Raw genomic sequence first — 13430 nt, 5'->3', positions numbered from 1 at the left:
AACCAAACAACCAAACAAACCAAAAGTCTGGAGCAGAAACCACATAACCCCCGCAGGGTTGCAGAGACGTTTATATAAACCGCGAGTGTAAGCCAGGCATGGTGCAAAGTGCTTTTATGGGCATGGCTTTAATGAGTTGGTCCCTTTTGTATATGAAGAAACCGAAGCTCGCAAAGTAAGGAAGGTTGTCCTAGGTCTGTTGTTGGCAAGTTCAGGTCCTAGCCTCAGTTTCCTTACTGAACTCCTCCCCGCAGCCCCGCCCCGCCCCGTCCAGGCCCCGCCCCGTCCTGCCCGCGCCGCAGAGGGGCCGGGCTCAGCCAATCACCCGCGGCGCGCGTCGGTGCGCCTGGCCTTGCCCGCCCCGGCCCGGACTCCGCTCGCTCATTCCGCCGCCGCCGTCCGCAGACTCGGTAAGACACTGCGAGGGCAGCGCTGCGGCACCGCCCTGGGCTGGGCGCGCGGGTGTCATCCTTGGGAGCGCGGAGGGAGACCCAGACTGTGCCCGTAGGGTACGCGTGAGCCGCGTATTGGAGAAGCGGAGGGCACCCTCTCCTCCGCGCAGTGACGGAGCTGGGGATCCCGGGACGGGAGGAAAGATGCTTGGTGCCCAGACTGGGCAAGATGCCTCCGCTCGGGACGCGTAGGACCTCGGCTCTTGGTGTCCCGCCCCACGGTGGATTCTCTCACCGCGTGGGTTTGGGGTCCTCATTGCCCCGTGAAGGATGCTCAGTATTAGGCGTGACTCCTTGGTCAGTGACCAGTAGAGGTGTCAACTCCCTTTCCGACCCCATCTCACTTTCCACTCCGCGGTTGGCTAGGACCAATGTGGACACCGAGCCCTTTTCCACGCCCTTTCCACCCGCCACTCTGCAGGTGGAATGGTTCTGGGGCCGTGAGGGTCGGACTCCGCAGTAAGAAGGATGCTCCGCCAGGGGACTTGGCAGGTGGCCGGTGCCCTCTCCCCGTGCGGGTCCCTGCAGTACAGCCTTCGGGACACACCCTTGGCGCAGAGACTTAACTGTTGCGCACCCCTCACCCTCTGTTTTGCCCGAGGTTCAAGGGCAGGTGGGTGTCCAGAGACTGCCCAAGGTCGCGCCGGGACCGGAGCCCGGGAGGGTGGGGTGTCACGTGACTTGGCCTGAGTGAACTTGGCCTGGGACAGCCTTGCCGGCTAGGTTTGAGCAGCCCCGCGGTGCCCTACCAGCCGGTGCCCTTCGCTTTTCTTCATCTTCATATTGCGAATCGGGTCTGCTTTCGTTGATGTCACAGAACACAGATGAATGCTCACATTTTTAAGGAGATAGAAAGTTCCTAGTGTGAACCAGGCTAGCCACAATCGAGCGCTCAACTCTGGGCCGACTCTCGCTCAGCTCCTTTCTGTTCCGTGCATTCAAATAGTTTTCCAAGGATAGACGTTAGTCGGAAACTGCAAACTTTGGAAGTTCGCAAATAAAATGAAAGTGAGTTTAGAAGCCTTTCGGAACGCGTATTTAGTTACAGCATTTTGTCGCACAGGCGTCTGGTTTCTGGTCATTCCTGATATTCAAGCGTGTTTATCTCTGTCAAAACCACAAGCCAAATGACTAAAACACAGCTTTGGCCTTTTATTTGTGCCAGCAAGTATACATCACCACCACACCCCCCTTCCTAGTCGGTCGACTCAAGGCTCAGTGAGGGCGTAAAGCTGAGGACTGTGGTGCGCGGACGACAGTGCTTGCTCCAGGGCAGTGCAGAGCAGTAGGTAGGTCTGGGCAGCGTCCCCATTCAGTCTTTGGCTGGACTGGTTTTGCTGCTGCACCAAGAGCTCCTTTGTCATGTAAATTATTGTTTTCTTAACTATGATGCCTCGCTATACTTAACCTTACATTTGAAATTTCTCTATTATCTATTTATTTACTTTTAAAAATTGAGATAGGGTCTCATGTAACACAGGGCTCAAGCCTGCTCTGTACCCTCGGCTGGCTTTGAACCCCTATCTCCTTCCTGCACCCACCCCCAAGTACCGTGATTATAGGCGTGCGCCACCACGCCCGGCTTTGAACTCCTTAACCGTCTTTGGAATCAAGCCCCGGTCAGGTTTTGTATCAAAAGTGGCCGAAGCGGCTTCCTGCACAAGACAAAAAACCTTTCGAGTTTGAGGTAGAAAGCCACCTGACTGCAGATGAGGAACCGAACGCCTCCCTTCCGCCGCCGCTGCGCTTGGCCCTGACCCAGTGGTCACGGAACGGCAGGGCAGGCCTGGCTCTCTCGGGAGTCTGGGGCGCTGGCCGGAGCTTTACCCAACCCTGATTCCTCTTGCCCATTTTGCCCATTCATAAAAGTGCTGTAATTTTTATTTTTTGTCCCCCTTGGGTTTCGCAGTGAAACCCTTTGAGGCACGGTGCCGGCTGGCTGTTTTGTTGTCGGCGACATCTGTCCCCGGACAAAGCGGGTCGGTGGCTCCGGGGCGGCGCACTGGGATGGCAGCGGCGGCGCGGGCTCCGGAAGGCCTGCGTGGGCTCGGCCGGTGGAACAGGATCCGAGCGCCCCGGACGCGCCAGCACGGGGGCGGGGCTCCCGTAACCTTTCCCCTACTTTTCTCAGCCGTCACGTGACCCCGGCGGGTGGGGGGAAGGGGCGGGGCGGGAAGCCGCGGTTGCTAGTGTCCTTCCCCTCCCTGCGGCTTGTGTTTGCAGGCTGCTTCTGCAGACGGCTAGAGCCACGCGACTCTCCTGTACTTTGGCCGTTTGAAGGGTTTGGTTTGTTTGGGGTTTTTTTTTTTTTTTTTTGTTAGGAAAAATGTTTAGTCACTCTGGATAGCTATTTACCGGTAGGCTGGAGTCATGGATGGTGGAAGTCTGCATTTGAATTAGTTTAGAATAAAATGGTAGCCCAAGGTGGATCGTTTTAAAGTTGTGTTTAGCAGATGTCCAGTCCCCTGAAGGAGGGGAAGTCGCTCGAATCTGGGGGTTAAGGGACAGCCTGGGAAGAGGCTAAGATCCATCCTCAGCTCAAGAAAGAAGAAAAAATGGAGGGGGTGTTGAGCCGGTGGCCGCCTAGTAGGCTTAAAAAAGGATTACTGCACACTTGAATTCATGCCAATTTAAGCTCTTATTGCAAGAATTTTTGTTGTTGGGAAAATAAACCTGCTGCCAAGGCTGACGACTTGAGTTCGAGCCGTGAACTCGGAGGGTGAAAATGATCCCAACTTCCGCACACGTGTTTTAAGTAAAAAGCAATACCAGCATACTGTGCAAAGTTATAGAGGCGAAATAATGGGGTTTCGTTTGGTCACCTCCTTACTCGGTAGTTACTGCTGAGGCCACCCCTGTGAGCAGTTCATTCAGGACTGTGAGGTGTCCGCCTGTACCATCTTGGCCTTGGGAAGCAGACAGAGGATAGCTGGATTTAAAGCCAGCTTCTGCTCTCAGTGAGTTGGCGTCTGTGGGATACACAAGAGCTTATCCCTAAACCAAACCTACACTGCAAAGGTGTTTTTTTTGGTTTTTTGTTTTTTTTTTTGTTGTTGTTGTTTTTTATCTTACCTAACACAAGGAGTAAGTTCTACTTGTTGATTTCAAATATCCGTTACCTTTTGTACTTCACCTCGAGCCCCATGCAAATATCTAGGCGGACATTGAGTCCCCGCCGGCCCTGGGCTCAGGCCAGCTTTGCCCTGTTTGGGTAACGTGGCAGCCTGGTTCTGAGAAGTGCCCACCCTTTGCCCTTTTTGTTCGAGTTGTTCTGACCTTCAGGAATGTTTTTCGGAAGTTAACAACAGTGGGCATGCTGCCCATTGAGGGCCCCGACACCTGGGTAACTGCCACTGGGAAGGTTGGGAAACAGGGTGGCACTGACCTGGCCTCTGAGGAGTGTCAACCTGTGGTGCACACAGAGCCACTTAGGTAAAGGAATTTTGCGTGGTACAAAATACCTATAATCCTAGAGTCTGGGGGATGGTGCTGAGGCAGGAGGATTCCATGGTTCCATAGCAAGACCTTGTCTCAAAAAATTAAAATTAACCAAACCAAAACCAGCAAAGACAAGATTAGGCTGGTTGATCATTGCCTAAAATCCCAGCCCTTAGTAGGTGGAGACAGAAAATTAGTAGTTTAAGATCAACCTCAGTGACATACCTGGTTTAGGGCTAGCATGGACTACATAAGACCTGTCTCAAAAAACAAGAAAAAATACTTTTATACACTGGCATTAAACACTGGGGTTATGCACAGGTGTTATATTCTGGTATTATGTACTAGTGTTATACACTGGTGTTATGCACTGGTGTTAATGCACTGGTGTTAATGCACTGGGGTTATGCACTGGGGTTATGCCCTGGTGTTATGCACTGGTGTTAATGCACTGGTGTTATGCACTGGTGTTATACCCTGGTGTTCTGCACTGGTGTTATGCTCTGGTGTTATGCACTGGTGTTATGCTCTGGTGTTATGCACTGGTGTTAATGCACTGGGGTTATGCACTGGTGTTATACCCTGGTGTTATGCCCTGGGGTTATGCACTGGGGTTATGCACTGGTGTTACGCACTGGTGTTAATGCACTGGTGTTATGCACTGGGGTTATGCTCTGGTGTTATGCACTGGTGTTATGCACTGGCTTGTGGCACTTACGAACACAAAGGCCATCTATACTCTTTTTTTCTCTTCCTCCCCCATGTGTGGTCCAAGGAGCTGAGTCTCACTTCTGTCTCTTAAGTCCCTCTAGAATTTGTCTTCCTCAGTTTCTCTGACCTTGTGCAGGCATGCACGTCCTGAAGGAAGACCAGGTAGGGGTGCCCTTCCTTCACTGGACTGATCAGCCGACTGATATTAAGGGGTGGGGGCCTTTTGGAAGTTTCCCCTAGAAAAATGCCTGAGAGAGAGGGCTTAGAGGAAGTGGTTGGCCCTGCTTCAGTGTGTGCCCATGTCCCCTGGCTCTGGGTACCTTACCTGGCATTCCTACCCCATCCAGGCCACATGCTCTCTGCAGTGACCATGTCCACACCCACCTCTCTCTTTTAGGGTCCCCTTGGCTTTGGGTAAAACTATGAATAGAGAATTCAACATGCCTTGTTATCATGCCCTGAAGGGATATTCATATGTCTACAAGGACAGGGACACTGAGCGACTCCCCCAACCCTGTCTCCCTTGAAACAAGAGTCTCACTATATAGTCCTGGCTAGCCTGAAAATCACTATGTAGACCAGGCTGACCTTGAACTTCTGATCCTCTTGCCTTCACTTCAGCTAAAAACTTGGCCCTTTATGAAACTGGCTGGTTTATTAAAGTATTCACCCCTAGCTTGCCAGCAGATGCCCCTGAAAATGCTACAAGGAAGGTCGAGTCCTGGAGCCCATGGTGCCCGGTGGTCTGTGAAGGTTTTCTGAAAAGAAATGAATGAGCTGCCATGTCAGTGGGAGTTAGGAGATGGCTGAGGTACCTGTGCTGACGCCGAAGCATTGAGCTGGGGGCGGGGGGGGGGGGGGCGGTGGAGGAAAGAGCCAGGACAGACACCACTTTGTTGAAGGACAAGCGTTGACCACTCAGGCTCCTGCTGGAATGGCAGAGCGTGGCCTTGAGTGGAGGAGCCTGTTCTGCGTTTACACGCTCTAGCAGTCTTCGGTTGATGGGAGCTGAGGTGCTCTGGACTGCCCTGTGCTGATAAAGTGTGCGAGAGAGGCTGATGTGTGTCAGTAAGCCATTGAAGTAGACCCAGATCTGTGTTGTAGCCACTCTCTCAGCTAGGCCCAAGTCACCTGCTGTCACAGAGCACGGCTCTTAGTGGCGGCCACCACCCCCATACATGCAGACCTGGACTGAAATGTGGTCGTGTCTGGGTGTTCACTTCCTTCTCTGTAGGATGGCAGCCCTGATACCTGCTCTCTCATTGAGTTCCAGGAGACTCCAATAAGGAGCAAGGCCCCAGTCTTAGCATTCAGGTGGCAAAGATAGGCTGATTTCTAAGTTTGAGCCTAGCCTTGTCTTCCCAGAGTATGACCTGTGCACAATCTTGAACTTTAGAATGGCTTTTTTTTTTAAAAAAAAAGGATTTATTTTATTCTTCTTTTTAAAATACAAGATCATTATGTATATAGCCTTTTCCAGCCTTAAACTTGCAACATAGACCAGGCTGGTCTTGAACTCACAAAAATATACCTGTCTCTCCCTCCAAAGTGCTGGGATTAAAGTGTGCCACCATACATGGTGCTTTTGACTTTTTTAACATTTTTTTTTTATTTACAAGTCTGCTGTGTGTGTCTCTGTATGCGCACCTGAGTTCAGGTGCCTCTGGTGTCTCTGGCAGCTGGAGACATCAGCTCCCGTGGGGCTGGAGACAGGCAGTTTAAGCTGCAGAGGTGGCTTCTTAATCCTCTGAAGAGCGACGGACACTCTTAGCCTCCCTCCAGCCTGGCCCCTGATGCCTGAGAACACCACACATCCCATGGAAAGTGAACTTAGGAGGTTGACTTTGTATCTTCTCCCGGAGCTAATGAGGTGAAGTGGCATCTTCCATGCGACCCTAGGTGACTTCAGCATGACCCCACAGCTGTGTGGAGGAGCAGAGGCCCTTCACAGGACAGTATGTTGCTAAGGTGTGACAAGCAGCAGATTGGATGGACTCTGTGTTTAATCCTTTTTTTCCTTTTTCCCCCCCCTATGAAGACTGGCTGTGAGGGTTATTGGTGAGCATGTGTGGTGGAGTGTGCGACTCGGCACAGGGAAAGCCCTCGGTGCAGGGCCTGCTGCTTGTTCAGGAGACTACAACTGATGATGCGTTTGCACCCTCAGCTGACTTATTTTTCCAGTGTGTTGTACATGCTGTAATCTCAGGGCTCTGTAGGCACAAGAAGGCAGGTCTCTGTGATTTGCAGTCAGCTTGGTACATACAGTCAGTTCCTGGGCTACATAATGAGAACTTATCCTGTCCTTAAAGAAAAAGAAAGATTTATTTTAATATTCTCTCTCTCTCTCTCTCTCTCTCTCTCTCTCTCTCTCTGTGTGTGTGTGTGTGTGTGTGTCTGTCTGTCTGTCTGTCCGTGTCCGTGTCCGTGTCCGTGTATGCATCGCTCGAGTGCTCTGACCTCTGAGTCCGAGGAGGTTTATATTCTAGAACTGGAGTTAGAGATGGTTGTGAGCTGCCTCACATCGGCGCTAGAAACTGAACTCAGATTTTTCTGCAAGCAGCAGACATTCTTAACCCCTAAGCCATGTCTCCAGCCCCATCTAACAGCATTTTCTACTGGCGGTGGCCTGTGGCATGTGCCGCCTGCCTCTGTCAATCAGAACATCTGTAGACACAGGTTCTAAATGCCGTGTCAGGATTGCAGCCGGATGGGCTTTCTGATGGTCGCTGTGCTCTGCATTGCTAGTGGTGCAGATCTCAGGTGCTGAGGTGACACACATGGACAGGACGAGCAGGGCAGTCCTTGAGGATCTGGGAACATATATGGGGACAGTGGTGTGAGGGGAAGTTCGACTTCCTTGAGCTAATAAATGTATGCCACTTCCTGGCAGTCAAGAGTTCAGGCTGGCATCCTGTTCTGGCAAGATTGGACCCAGGTGCCGTTTCATAATGGATGGGGTTATGGCTTAGCCTTGTCAAAATCCATTTCTCTTATCATTCAAAATTTTCACATGTATTTTTTTTTGGTATGGTGAGGTAGAGGAGTGTGTGTGTGTGTGTGTGTGTGTGTGTGTGTGTGTGTGTGTGTGTGTGTCAGAGGACCGTGTGTGAGACTTGGTTTTCTCCCTCTTCTGTGTGGCTCTCTTGAGGACTGAACTCATGTTGACTTGGCAGCAAGAGCCTTCTGCCCAACCAACGAACCATCTTGCTGGCCCTCCTTATTATTTTGTTGTGCGTTTTTTGAGACAGAGTCTTATATATGCATGGGGAGTTTAAACTCACTATGTAGTTGAGGACAGTCTTAAGCTTCTGGTCATCCTGCCTCCACTTCTTGAGGACTGGGACCAGGTCTGTGCCACCACACCTGCTTTAGTGGTGTTGGAGATGCAGGATTATTAGGACTGTGCGCACGCGAGGCATGTGCGCACGCACTCTGTCAGCTAAGCATATCCCCAGTCCTGGTTCTTTCCTTTAGAAGTGTGTCCTCTGGTGGCTTCCCCTATATCTGTTTCTCTGATTGCCCGTTCTTGATGATGTGATGCGGTATACAGCCTAAACTGGACTTTGCTTTACTTTGAACTTTTGTTTCTTTTTGAAACGGGGTCTTACTAAGTAAGACTCTGGCTGACTTGGAAGTAGCGATGTAGACCAGACTGGCCCCAAATGTACAGCGATTCTTCTGCCTCCTGGGATTACAGGTGAGCACCACCACACCCAGCTTTTACTTCACTAGTATTGTTATTATTTTAAATTAAGACAGGGTCTCATTGTGGCCTAGGCTGGCTTTGTAGCCACAGGTGCCTTTGAATTTATGATCCTGTTGCCTTCAGCTCCCAAGTGCTGGAGCCGGAACTGTTCAGCACCATGTCCAGCTTGGGTTTTTACAGTGCCTGGCATGTGGGAGTTCTGTTGTTATTTTGGGGGAACGTAGACTGAATTGAAAATAGATTGAAATTTTATCTTTACCGTCCAAATACTAACCAGGCCTGACCCTGCTTAGTTTCTTTCAAAATCAGACCGTCAGACCATTTAAAATAGACCAGAGTTTGGTGCTGTCCCTAGTGACAGATGCCTGCCACGCTTCTGATGCCCTGCCTGCCTGGGGTTCTGTTAAGGTGCCACTTCCTGTGGGTAGCCCTTTCTTTAAGGATTTCCAGAGGTTGTTTCCTGCTAGTCAAGATGGACAGCTGGTGAGGGATTAGAGCTGCGGGCACAGCCTGCTCCTGTCTGGCGGTGAATTATACAATTCTGGTAGGCACCCAGGTCATACTGATAAGACTTATAAGCTTTGGTCTGCGTTTGTAGTAATCGAGTTTTCCTGCTCGCTGCCGTCTATTATTTTGGCTACAGCAGTGACATGAGTCAATGTGTGTTGCAACTGCAGGAATCTTTTGCTGGCCCTTGCTGTGTTCTTTTCCTCATCAGTGAATGGAGACAGCTGTGGATTCGTTAATTAGAGCTGTACTTAGGATTTAACGAGCTGATGGATGTAAAACAAATTAATAATAATAATAAACAAAACATACGGCAGGTGGCCCATGCCTTTAACCCCACTTGGTAAGCAGAAGGTGGATCTCTGTGCATTTCAGGCCAGGCAGGACCTCATAGACCCTGTCAAAAAAAGCAAAGAAAAAGGCTTGGGCTGAGGAGAGGGCTCAGTGAGTTGTGCTTGCCGTGCAAGCATGAGGATCTGAGTTCGGATCCCAGCACCCACTTAAAAAACTGGGAGCAGTGGTGCATATCTGTAATCCCAACACTGGGATTAGTGACAGGGACAGGAGGATGCCTGGGGCCCACTGGCCAGCTAGCCTTGCCATATCGGTGGTCTTTGGGCTCCAAGAGAGACCCGTTCTCAAACAATAAGGTAAAGATTGATGGACACCAATTTGGACACATGCATTCATGCACAAAATAGGGAGGGCATGCATTGCTTGGTTTGTGCCAAGCAGTTATTAGGCAAACCTCACATTTTCTTTGCCATGAAAACAGGCCTGCATGCCATCCATGCTAGACTACGGTGAGTCACCTCCCTGCCTGTTGTCTTGTCTGCCTTTCTACCAACCTATCTGGCTCCCCCATCTATGGGCTGCGGGGCTGTGTTGCAATACTCCCTGCGGCACAGAACCCATTTGCATAATTCAGTTACTTAGAAGCCTGTCATCCCTGGGTGAGTCTTACTGTTTGATTTATGTGGTGGACAGAGTTTCCTCATTGCATCGTCTCTGGCATGTACCCGTTCCTGGCGGGTGCTGGGCCTCTCCTGACCTTTCCCCCTCCTTTCCTAGCTGGCTGCCTGTCTCAGCTCTGCAGCCCCAGAGAGCTACAGGAGCTGCAGGGAGGCAGGGAGGCCCTGGGCTGGGAAGGGGAGCGGGTCTTTTAATGGGGTGGCACTTTGGTGGCATGGCCAGTGTTAGGGCTCATGGGTTGACCTCAGAGGTGAAATGATTTTGAGGCAGAGGGCTTGACTGCAAAGAAAGCAAACCCAGTGGGCAAGTCCTATCAGCAAAGCTCAGAGGACTGGCGCTTGACGCCGAGCCATGATGTTAAAACGAAGACAGTTTCAAGTCAGCAAGAAGCCTCAGTGGGTAAAGTGCTTGCTGCACAAGTCTGGTGACCTGAGATCAACCCCCAGATCCCACATACATGTAGGAGAAAAGAGACTCCAGGAAGCTGTCCAATGACCTCTGCACATGCTCAAGAGTGTGTCCCCCAGTCGTGCACACACACTTGTACAATACTAAAGACAAATTTAAAAATGAAGACAGTCTTGGCAGATCAAGCTGCAGCCTTCAGGGTTCTCGTGATTCGATCAAGAGCATTAAACTTTGGTGTCTTTGAAACGCTTTCAGCTTATTGGGGGGGGGGATGATTAAACACAGCTTGGAAAGGGAGAGTCCTCCCCCAGAAAATAGAGGTGAGCACTTGAGTGCATCTTGAGGCGCTCTGTGCTTTGGGAATGTGAAGTCAGTCGCTGGCCTAAACTGGACCCTGAGGGAGCTAACTGTGATGAAAGGTGAGAACAGGTATGACCCAAGAGGGGCTAAGGAGATGGATCAGGCAGCGCACACCTTGTTATCCCGGCTCTGGAGAGGTGAACACAGGAGCATTCCTGGAGCTTACCACCAGCCAAGCCAGCCTAGCTGAATGAGCCAGTGAGGGAAGCTTGGCCCCTGGGGAACAACACCCAGGATGGATCTCTGGTACACACACACACACACAAGAACATAGTGCAGGTGGAGACACAGAGTTGCAAACAGGTGACAGTTAAGCACCAGCCCTAACATGTGAGCTTGGTTCTGGTGCAGGTCTCCTGTCTGCATTGCAGGAAGGGCTTGGGGGGTCTGTCACAGCCCTCCTTGGGAGTTCCTCCTTGGCGGGTGCAATATGAGGCTGGAATATAGGCAGGGTTGGGCCTAGAAGCCTGGGGCGCCTGCATGTCCCCAGATAAGGAAGTTGGCAGGTAGATGTGGGAGTGAGCATTCACCCACCGCACTAACACTGCCACTTGGGGCGGGGCAAGAGCCCAGGTCTCCATACTTGTATCTCAGAAATACTTTTGTCTTCTCTCTGACACCAGATACCACAACCTAGTCACACACCTAACAGAGTTTTTAACTTTAGCCATTCTGGATGTATCCCTGAATGTCTTCCTGGGTGAGGGTGGAGCTTCCTGCCACAGAAACCACCTGCAGTTTTGCCCTGAGCAATTGTGAGGACACAGGGCAAGAAACTGTGTTGTGTTAGGAAAAATCCCAGAGGGGCCTTTCCTGTGTACCTGACCAGACTTGCTTCTGGGGGTGAAGCTGTCGGTGTGTTTACCCTAGAGGGTGTGTCTCATGTAACCCTTTTCCTCTGGTTTTGGTTTCTAGTCCAAAGGTAAAGCTAGGTGTGGTGGTGTGTATAGATCCTGTGGTCCCAGTATGAGGGCAGCCACAAGGTCAAGCCCAGTCTGGCGTAGACACCAAGTTGAGTGGCAGCAGGGGTTCTACTTCTCCCTCTGTCCCTGTGTTTCTTATCATGTTTCTTATCAGTGTGTGTTCTTGGGGCCCTCTTTGAACTTGGGGCCCTGCAGGTATAGACTCTGTGGTCCTGGTATAGACCTGGTGTCTAGGGACATCTTGTGCTGTGATGACTCAGTCCCTGGGGGAATATACAAAGCAGAGCTTCAAGGGGGCTTGGGACAGCTCTGTGAGAAGTAAGGGCTGGGGAAGGCTGGGGAATCAGGAGGAGCACAGGTCTATGCCAAGGCCAAGAAGGGTGCAGGTCGGGGAGGCGCTGGTGGGCTAACACACCTCCTTCCTCTGTGGGTTCTGCTGCCTGGGTGAAGGAAGCAGAGGCAGGGAAGCCAGCTAAGGTAAGAATGGTTCCTCGCCTGCTGCCTCACTGAAGCAGGCCAAGTAGGAGAGAGGTGAGGTAGAGAGGGTGCAGTCTGAGAGATGGGCTGATGTCCAGTCTTTGTAGTTTGGGCCTTGGAAGGTGGGTTTGTAACATCTGGTCACACGCACAGGTTGTAGAGATCTGATTAGGGACAGGGGCCCTGGCTAGCTCCCAGGTAAAGAGAGCCAAAGAACCTCCTATCATGTAGACCGAGATCAGGGGCTGGAGGTCATAGCAGGCAGTGTGGTAGGCCTGGCCTGTGTGATCTGAGGTGGGAGGGAGAGCCTGCAAATGAGACTTGTACTGGGGAGGCCAGGCTTAGTGCACCCTGCATGGAGCCGTGGCAGGTCCCCCAGCCACCATGGAGGTCTGCCGTGCCCTCCTTGCAAATGACTTTGGAAGGAAGGAGGCAGCTGCCCACTGTCAGTGGCCTGTATCCAGGCACAGCTGACCTGCCAGATGGCCCTGAGGGCCTTTCTTCTAGTACGTTAGGTTCCCAGTTTCGTAGACACAAGGATGTAGCCTTGTGCCCAGGCTGGGCAGGGTGTGATAGCAGAGAGGGCTCTTGGGAAGGAAGAGCGGGAGTCAGAGCAGCCGGGGTTCTTACTACTCTTCAGCCTCAGGTGCCAGCAGGGGAATGGATTGGCGGGAGAATGGATTGGCGTTCTGTTGGCAGGGGAACACCAAAGAATAGGGAGGGATCTGTGGGTGGATCAGGCAGGGATAGGCCTGCCCCCAGGCCTTGCTGCTTCTGAGACAGGACTAGATTTCTAGAGAAAGGAGAGAGAGGAAGGGCTTCTGGTGGTCAGACAGCTTGAGCACACTTCCTTGGGTGTCCAAGGTGAGGTGAGTGGGATTATCCAAACTCTTGGGGAAACCAAGTTGGGGATACAAGGATCAATACAGCAAGATTTGCAGACCACTTGCACACACATGCTTGCATGTACAAATGTGTCCACTCACACAGGTGCAGCACACACATGGCTGCTCAGACACGAATGCGAGAGAAGCCCGGGGTTCCAGGGAAGAGGTGTCGAGTGTCTGTGTGTGCATCATGTGCACACGGTGGCTTGGAGCCTGGAAGACATCGGATCCTCTGGGTGGAGTTCAGGCAGCTGCTGAGCCACATAGGGCTGCTGCTGGGAACTGAACTCGCTCCTCCGCGAGAACAGTACGCTGTGTTCTTTTTTTTTTTTTTTAAGTATTTGTTTTTATTATTTTAACTTATGTGGTTATGTGAGACTGTGCGCATGTGAACTAAGGTGTTCCTGAGTCCAGAGAAGTCTGCTCTCCCTGCAGACAGAGTTTCAGACAGCTCAGAGTTAGATGATGTGGGTGCTGGGAACTGAACTCTGGTCCTCTGCATGAGCAGTGTGTGTTCTTAACCACCGAACGGCTTCTCCAGCCTGAGGCTGTATTCCTATCTATCTATCTATCTATCTATCCATCCATT

The 13430-nt window shown here is 51.4% G+C and overlaps 1 protein-coding gene across 2 annotated transcripts in view; it reads left to right on the top strand.

Annotated features, from left to right (window-relative positions):
* Positions 1–332: 332 nt before the first annotated feature.
* Positions 333–13430, top strand: part of Cpt1a (carnitine palmitoyltransferase 1A) — a 62182-nt gene continuing 49084 nt past the window's right edge. The window contains exons 1-2 of one of the 2 annotated variants that reach the window (XM_052194249.1): positions 333–410; positions 1618–1741. The gene's annotated coding sequence lies outside the window, so the exon portion shown is untranslated. The remainder of the gene's footprint in view (positions 411–1617; positions 1742–13430) is intronic. The other variant, XM_052194238.1, reaches the window with a different exon arrangement.

Source organism: Apodemus sylvaticus, chromosome 1 (assembly GCF_947179515.1).
Source record: "Apodemus sylvaticus chromosome 1, mApoSyl1.1, whole genome shotgun sequence".
Lineage (NCBI taxonomy): Eukaryota > Metazoa > Chordata > Mammalia > Rodentia > Muridae > Apodemus > Apodemus sylvaticus.
The sequence above is the reverse complement of the archived record's forward strand: the minus strand, read 5'-3'. Positions and strand labels throughout refer to the sequence as shown.